Source organism: Syngnathoides biaculeatus, chromosome 16 (assembly GCF_019802595.1).
Source record: "Syngnathoides biaculeatus isolate LvHL_M chromosome 16, ASM1980259v1, whole genome shotgun sequence".
In the NCBI taxonomy this organism is placed as follows: Eukaryota; Metazoa; Chordata; class Actinopteri; order Syngnathiformes; family Syngnathidae; genus Syngnathoides; species Syngnathoides biaculeatus.
This window is the reverse complement of record NC_084655.1, coordinates 14972268-14981314: the sequence shown is the minus strand read 5'-3', so window position 1 is coordinate 14981314 and position 9047 is coordinate 14972268. Positions and strand designations below refer to the sequence as shown.

The window sequence follows — 9047 nt, the reverse complement described above, 5'->3', positions numbered from 1 at the left end:
ATTGGCATAAAAATTAGATACAATATATGCTAAAACTGTGCCAATTCGAGTCCTGTACATGCATGTTTGTTTGAAAAGTAGAGAGAAAAAAGTCCTTGGGGTGGGGGCTTCAGTGAGTTGTGTGATAAAAAGCAAAAACTGCTGTGTTGCAAGTGAAGTTCTTAACCTCTTTCAATCAAAAATGACACACAACTGGTATCAAACAAGTCTTGATTACCAATAAAGAGAAAGATGAAAAAACTAAGGAGGAGTGTCGTGGAAGACACGTTGGGAAAAGAGAGTGGATGTGGGTGGGGGAATTCCAAGGGGTGGGGGTTGGGGTTGGGAGGGGATGAGTGGTGGAAATTGCCAACAACACCTGCTACCGCTCGTCAATTCACAGATGTGGTGTGAAATGTATTCTCTACGGATGCTGAGGCTGGTGCAGTGCTCAGTTGTCGCCAGTGGGTGGCACACCGGAGCTCCTTTGAACTCCACTGAACGCGCGCGGTCTCATTGATTCTCATGCGGACAGGATAAGAAAGCTATCTGCAAGTCCGAACCCACTGCCGGGCTGTGCACTTGAGCCTAAAGTGACAAAACATTAAAACAGTTCAATAAAATAAATCATACTTCCCACCCCAGAGATGCGGATTATTGAATTTGTAGTGTTTTGACGATCTGTCACTGGTTTTGCTCTGACTTGACCGATCTGAAGCCAGTAAAATGATGACATCATCAAAGGCCAATTTGCTAGCCCCTTGTGCATGAATTGGAAATGTGAGTGATTTAAAAAACATTTCCTTTGCGAATATAATTTATGATACACCAGCGAGCCCTGGGCAGAAGAAGACTGACATGGCAGCACATATCCACTCAAATCAATATTAAAGGGCAAATCCGGTGCTTTGCATGAAGTGTATCCAATAGGTCATGTAGTATGTACTCTATTTTGACAATGTGATGTTAAATCCTCTCTCATGTAAGGTGCCGTACCAAAGGCTTGATTACATTGTTCCCAGCGCTGATTTCTCTGATTTTTCCCCATCTGATAAAGAAATAGCAGTATCGGTTGATCGGGAAGACGGAGGAATACTTCCATACAGATTCGAACCTGTGGCTGTAAATAATGTTGAATATTCGGATGGTTCTTCGGGCGGAATGACGCCAGAGTCTGACTACTCGGAGGCCTACGCACGGGACGTAAGTGCGTAAACAAAGGCCCCCGGAGCTCCGCGCTGGCAGACGTGGATGGTTCTTTGGACGGGAATGACGCGGAGTCTGACGAGCGAGCTATAGCGGTGGGCTGCGAGCCGACAGCTAACAGCCCCCCCCCGGATGCCAAAGCTCGGCTAACGGCCTCCGCCGGACGCCGAAACTTGTCTTGCGCCCCGCCGGGGGCCTTTGTTTACGCACTTAAGTCCCGTGCGTAGGCCTCCGAGTAGTCAGACTCTGGCGTCATTCCACGCGAAGAACCATTTGAATGTTCAACATTATTTACAGCCACAGGTTCAAATCTGTATGGAAGTATTCCTCCGTCTTCCTGATCAACCGATACTCCTATTTATTCATCAGATGGGGATAAATCCGAGAAATCAGCTCTGGGCACAATGTAATCGAGCCTTTGGTGCGGGACCTTACACGTCAATCCGCGCACGTAAGTCATGTGACTCACGAAAATGGCAGCACCCCTGTAAATTTGTAATTGTTGATAAAAATCTTCTCAAAACACTATTAAGTGAGAGAGGATTTAGCATCACATTGTCAAAATAGCGTACATATTACATGAGCTATAGGATACATTGTTTATGCAAACCAGTGGATTCCCTCTTTAAGATAAAAAACATACATAATAGAAACAATGGAGCCAGGATAAATGCTAAGTAACCTAAAGTGTAGACTAAATTCAACTGATATAATTTCATGGAACACGTTGTAAATAGGTCATTGCTTTTGCTCGTGCTTAGATTAGCAGTGTAGGTCTTGCTGGCCCTAACCAGTCACCACTTTCTGACCCAATACAACCAAAATAGAATTTATTGGTGAAAAAAACGTGTGTGTACAGTACACTTTATCATTACAAAGATATACAGTAGCGCTTTTCTTTTTTGGAATAGTAGCATGCAACTGGTTTGTTCTTCTACCTTAAAGGAAGCAGCAGCCGGTGGAAAAGACAAACAAGGAGACACGGAAGGAAGGGCGAATACGTTCGCCAAGCACAACGGAGTGCATTCATGAGGGCAGGATGTGTCAAAAGAAAGAAAAAAATGTATTTTTAGCAGCATCCTGATCAAGTTTCCCCTGTAGCCAGAAGTTATCAATGTTTGCGTTCCTTTTCATCCTGGGAGGAAAAGCCAAATGTGATGTGCCACCTGCATCATGCACACATAATTTGTCCATGTAAACACATTCATGTCCTTACGTGACAAATACATGATGACGCGCACACACACACACACACACACCACACACACACACACACACACACACACACTCATATTGATGATCATGCAAGCACTGGTGTCCTACTGATGCCTCACATCACTATTGACCTACATGTTCCTGTCAGCTGCAAGCCAGACCGTCCATACGTACAAGCGCGGTGTACTGGCCGCGTTGGTGTTGCCATGGCAATAAGCGAAGGTGGGGATGGGCAGGGGCAATGCCAAAGCGTATACACACATGGGGACGCACACTGCTCCACTGTGACCTTTGACCTGAGTGCTGTCATGCAGAATGGCGAGTGTGAGGGGGGTAACCCAGTTGCTCTGGCCTCCGCTCCTTTGTTAAAGACGAGGCGGCCCTCGGTTGGGCTGCAGCTGTGTGTGCAGAACCTCGCAAAATAAACGCACATTCCTTTGTGATTGCGCCATGACACACACACACACACACACACATATATAGCCCCCTCAACTTTAATAAATGTCCTCTGACATCCTTAGACAAAGAACAACTTTCCACTTTTTTCAACCGATACATACACAGCACAACTACCAGCTCTCTCGATCAAAGATAGCGTCATAGAGTGCTTTCATTCACTCTTTCATATTCATACAGTGCTTGATGTTTTACCATTTTGAACAGAGATGTGGAACCCTAACCCTATTTCAAACTAAATGCAGCTTTTTATGCCAACATTTGAAGCAGCAAATTGGTTAGTAAGACAAAAAAAAAAATGGGACAAAAATAGATCGAGAACCGCACCTATATTCAGATCTTGACTATCCATCCATCAATTATCTACTGCAGGGGAAGTCGCTTCAGCAGGGATACCCAGACTTTCCTTTCCCCAGCCAGTTCTTCCAGCTCTTCCGGAGGGATCCCAAGGCGTTCCCAAGCCAGGCGAGAGACATAGTCTCTACAGCGTGTCCTGGGTTGTCCTCAGGGTGTCTTTCCAGTGGGATATACCCGGAACACCTCACCAGGGAGGTGTCCAGGAAGCATCCGAATCAGATGCCCCAGCCACCTCATGTGGCTCCTCTAAAGGCGGAGAAGTAGGGCCTCGACACTGAGCCGCTCACGGATGACCGAGCTTCTCTGACACCCTCCAGCGTGACCTGGTAAATTGAGAGCTTCGCCTTTTAACTAAGCTCCCTCTTTACCACAACGGACCGATACAAAGTCCGCATCACTGCAGACCCTACTCTGATCCGTCTGTCGATCTCCCGCTCAATTCTTCTCCTACTTGTGAACAAGACCCCAAGATACATGAACTCCTCCACTTGTGGGAGGATTTCACCCCCGACCCGGAAAGGGCCCGCCACCCTTTTCCGACTGAGGACCATAGTCTTGGATTTGGAGGTGTTGATTCTCATTCCAGCCAGTTCACACCCGGCTGCAAATTGCTCCAGTGGGAGCTGGAGATCACGGTTTGATGAAGACAACAACAGAACCACATCATCTGCAAAGAGAAGAGATACGATGTTGAGGCCACCAAACCGGACACCCTCTACGCCTTGGCTGTGCCTCGAAATTCTGTCCATAAAAGTTATGAACAAAATCGATAAGAAAGGGCAGCCTTGGCGGAATCCAACTCTCACCGAAAACGAGTCCGACTTATTGCTGGCAATGCGGACTAAACTCTGACAGAGTTGTACGGGGACCGAACAGCTCACATCAGGGTGTTCAGTACCCCATACTCCTGAAGAACCCCCCACAGGACTCCCCGAGGGACACGGTCGAACGCCTTCTCCAAGTCCACAAAGCACATGTAGACTGGTTGGGCGAACTCCCATGCACCCTCGGGGATCATATCTAGACTAAAGTAATAATAATAATAATGGGCTTCATCAAGGCCAAATCCCCCTCTCAGTTTTCTGGCCATTTTTTCCAGAGTTGTTGCTTTTTAATGCCTAACCCTGCTCACAAATGTCAGTGAAAACATCCCTTCGATACATTTTATGTTGAGTCTTCAATGACCCCAACATGCAGGTTTATGGGCGAAAGTCAAAGTAAACCTCGCAAGCACAGGGAGAATTATGCAAACCCGACACAGAAGACCGAAGCAGGGATTCAAACACTGAACATCAAAACTGTGAGGCATACATGCTGACCGCTTGTGTACTTATCTGCCTCAACTAAACAGGCATTTAAACTTTTACCATCCATTTGTCATTTTAAATGAAGTCCAATTAGAAGCATTGACTGAACTTTATTATAGAAACAGCAACAGAGCTTAACTGAACAGAATGGCTCTTGATATTTTTTCTGGTCATGTCACACATTTTTATGAGCATGTTTTACCATGGAGAATTTGTGGAGCACAAGGATTTCACATAAAATTTTATGTCACGGGTCTGTATTAAATATAAAATGTGTTAGAAAGAAAGACAACCAATCCCACCTGGGGCCATGATTCAGATTCAGATTATTTACGAGTCCAGAAATGCAATTCAGTTTTGCAAATCAGCCTGTCAATGTAAAACAGCAACAACAAAAAGGAATATATATACAGATACATACACATATGTACGATATATATCCATATACATACTGTATATGGATAGAGAGAGATACAGACATGCACACAAACAGTAATACTTTATGGAATCACGACAACAACGACAACCAGAAGACATAAAAGAGTTAGTGTTGAGGTTTGCTTGCTGGACTGGCACATAATACTGCCAACATGAACGCCTTATGGAAAATTCATCACAATGTAGAGTTGTTTTGCAATTTTCTTCACTCTCTGGACCATCTGTTGTCCAAAAGGAGCAGAGGTCCTTAACTTGGAGCATATTTTAATGATCCTCCTAGGACCATTGTGAGGATATGTGGCTCTGAAAATGGATGGATGGATTTTAATGATGCTTGATGGAATTGATGTTGCTCTTTGTGGATGCAAAAATGTCTGGATTCATCACTTCAGCATTCTGTTTTTCAGATTCTCAGAGGTTTTTAGCATGAGGCGCCACATTTAACTTCCGGTGACGAGGATGAGAAATTGTGAGACACTGTAAAAAGATAGAGCCTGCCAGATAGATAGAGTTTGACAGCTGCAATTTGGTCATGGTTTGACACTGGACTGGTGGTTCTTGCTTGTCTCTCCAGGTCGTAAAATGTCTGATCCCGGTGAAAGTTGGCGAGATTGATTTATATCTTCAGGAAAGCTTCGTCTTGAGATGGGATGAGATGAGATGAGACGAGATCCTGCCAGTTTGTTTTGCTTGTGTGGAAACGTGACCTACACAGTCGTATTATGTAAGTCCCACCATGAATAGAGTCAATACAATCAATAGAAACACCAGCTGCGATCGTTTCTTTGCAGAAAATGCTCAATACATCTGCTCCCTTAAAGGTCAAGTGTCATGCCTATAAACATTCCTAAATAGATATTGTTGTGAAAAATACATATAACATTATTCACTTCAACGTCCATACGAAAAGATAAATATGAGCGGTGAGCGCGTCATCCATGCGCAAAGTTGCGGAAGTCTCATTCGACATCCAAGTGGTAGCCATATTGCCTGCATCGTCCGTTCATTACGTCACATCGCGACATTCGCCATTGAAAACGCTGTGCCACCTACTATGGGACACGGAAGCTTTTTTCGAAGAAGGTAACATGGGTGACCGGGGCAACAATAACCTATCATTTCGAGCCATATTTAGATGATATGCGGATCACTTCTAACTAGCAACAGAGTCCCAGACAGTTTGTATGACCCAACCCGGCCGGAGCCATCCGCCGCGGACACAATTGAGTGAAGTGACCGTGGCGATATTACCCTTTCGTTTCATTTCAAGCCATATTTAGATGATATGCAGATCACTTCTAACTAACAACAGCCTCCCAGACAGTATGTATGAGCCAGCCCGGCCAAAGCCATGCCCCTCATCCGAAGCCGTGCTCGGCGTCGACTGGTACACTGACACATTTAGCACCCCTGACTTACATTTGCAAATCTTTTGTTACAAAATCTTTTGTTACATTTTGAGAGGATTACGTTTCCCCCCACGCCAACTATTGTTTTTTTTTAGTAGCTGTATACACACCTATGTGTCATTTGGAACCCACGAAGCTCTCGTCCTTTGCACCAAAGTGACAAAAAGCCATATACGTCAAAATCATGTTGTGTGGTGAAAAAACGGATGGGTCCATTCCGGCTGTCTTTTTTTTTCATTAATAACATACTAAAAATCATGCATTTCATGACACTGGCACTTTAACAGGGGCCAAAAAAGGAACAAATTGGTCACTGGTCCACTTCCCTCCCTTTGCCATCATCAGCAACATATTATATACCCCATATTTCCATATTTGTCCCATGGTCATTATTAGGAATGTCTGATGTTAAGACAACCAAATGAAAGTAAAACACATACAATAATATTAAATTTGCAAAAAAAAAAAATAACATAGGTAATCTGGTGTTGGATTGATCAATTGGAGATATTCCATATTTGGCACACAAAGTAACGCAAAAGCCAAGTTGTGATTGGTCCACACTCAGATGTGTGTGAGCAAAAAAAAAGCTGCTCATTGGCCGTTTTTGTCTTTTACTGCAGCAATGCAGTGTTGCGCCATCTGCGGGTGCACTGAACGCAGCAAGTGTGTGTACAGTGCGGCGTGTGTGTTATTCTGGCTTGATCACTGCAGCCGGCAGCTTGCCCAGTTTGTGAGTCTGGGTCTTGCAAAGCAGACGTCGCCCACTTCTGTTTCCTCTAGATTTCATTTGTAGGCCGGGGCATCTCTTTAGACACGCATCCACAAGCATTTGTTGTCACAGCTGCATACTGCATTTATGAGCGTTTAATAGATTTATTGGCCACAACATTAGGTACGCGAAGGTTTCGAAAGAGGTCAGGGTTTGCAAAAAAAGCACACTTTGGACAGTGTCAGAACTGGATTGACTTGATAATTGATTGTATTTATTATTGTGTTGGCGTCATGGCCAGCAAGGTATTCACTGCTGGGCCAAACATTAGCAGAAGCGCTTCCCAACATTTCCTACCTAACTTTTCAAATGTGTTCCGTCAAAATGCAATAATGCAGTTTCTATACTTATGATGTGATCTACAAAATTGAATCGAAAGAGTCAAATGTCTGAAAGTCCGATGCTGCACTGCAAGTAATAAAACTAGAGAGTTTCTGCTCATCGGCAACTCTGAGTCCCTTAAGTGTCCCAGGATGTCCTGGATGAATAAACCAAAAACTCCCGCAGATATCCTCCAAAATACATGATTGCCATCTAATTTTTTCCAGATGAATGGACGCAGTTGTTGGTGCAATGACGGGAGCAACTCAATATTTTCTAGCACGATTTATTCCTTCTGTGAGAAACAGCTGTTCTTATACTTTTGTCCATAATGTATGATTTAGAAGCACGTCTTTAAAGTTGGACACAAGTCTTTGTTGGAATTTGCTCTGGGCAGAGAGGTACATTTTTTTATGCTTCCTTTCTTAGTCCTTACTTCTTAGTCAACAGAATACAATTTGGAGTCTAATATTTGAGTGAGGAAATCGGGGATTTCACACCGATTGCCACAACTTGGAGATTTCCTCTGCTTAGCAACAAGAACATCAATAATATTCGGGGAGCCAATGAGGTTTTGAAGACTCCACCGCTCACTCGCTGCCCACAAAGCTTAAAGGCTGAGCTCCGTCTGTACCTTTAACGTGCACCGAAATATGGCTTGAAATGCTGATTGCATGTCATGCGCGAGCACCCAAAAGATTGAGGCCAAGATTTGTTTGGCCTCTTTGTTTATAGAGCCAGATCGCTGCTTCCCTCTGATGTGCGTGCTCGCCATCAATGGAGCTATTGTGCGACGATGCACACATCCCGCCATCCTCATGACTAGAGTCTATCTGTGCAAGTTAGAGAACACGTTGCGATATTACAGTTTACGAAGAAAGGAATGACTACCTTGCCTCATGGTCGAGAGGTTGCTGGTTTGAATCTCAGCTCAGGACATCCTGCTTGGAGTTTACATGTTGTTTCCACCCTGAAAATGTAACGTGCAGTACGTTAGTGTATGTTTCAGGGAAAAGTCGACCCTCCCAACATGGCTGCCACATAGCCAAATTGGTCTGGTTGGTACAGCGCACTGGAGAAAATAGTCTTTCTGTTACAGACCCTCCCAGGAAGCGAGCGACAGCTAGCTAGCCAGTGTTATCAAGCCATTATTTTTCTGCTTGGGTTCCCCCATTGGTCACAATATGAGTTATAATGTTAACGAGGTTTCGTGGGCAAAATAAATTCCCTTCGCTTACTTGCCGGTTAACTTGCTGTCTCACTTTGTAACTCGACAAACATTGATTACCGTCCCGGCTTTGATAACTTGGCAGAACGAAAACAAAACAGAAAAAAATTCCCTTGCAGAAAGTTTCCCAGTTTAATTATCTTTGAAACTGCTCAAACTGAAGGAAAAACTAATACAGCTAATGTTGGGTCAAGGTTTTTATACATTAATACGTTCTCCATAGTTGAATGACTGAAGCAATTTTTTTAGGCGTAACACATCCATTCATGACATATTTTGTACATTTTTTGTGCTTTTTAAAAAATTGTAAAACAATGACAAATTGCAGCGTAAAAGACAAATAAAAGAATAAATACATT

At 43.9% G+C, this 9047-nt stretch overlaps 1 long non-coding RNA gene across 2 annotated transcripts in view; it reads right to left on the bottom strand.

Annotated features, from left to right (window-relative positions):
• Positions 1-301: 301 nt before the first annotated feature.
• LOC133514526 (uncharacterized) overlaps positions 302-9047 on the bottom strand; it is a 34816-nt gene continuing 26070 nt past the window's right edge. The window contains exons 4-5 of one of the 2 annotated variants that reach the window (XR_009798814.1): positions 8352-8430; positions 302-567 (exon numbers count right to left, since the gene is read on the bottom strand). This is a non-coding gene — a long non-coding RNA (uncharacterized LOC133514526). Of the gene's footprint in view, positions 568-4740; positions 5666-8351; positions 8431-9047 lie in introns of those variants that run through there. The other variant, XR_009798813.1, reaches the window with a different exon arrangement.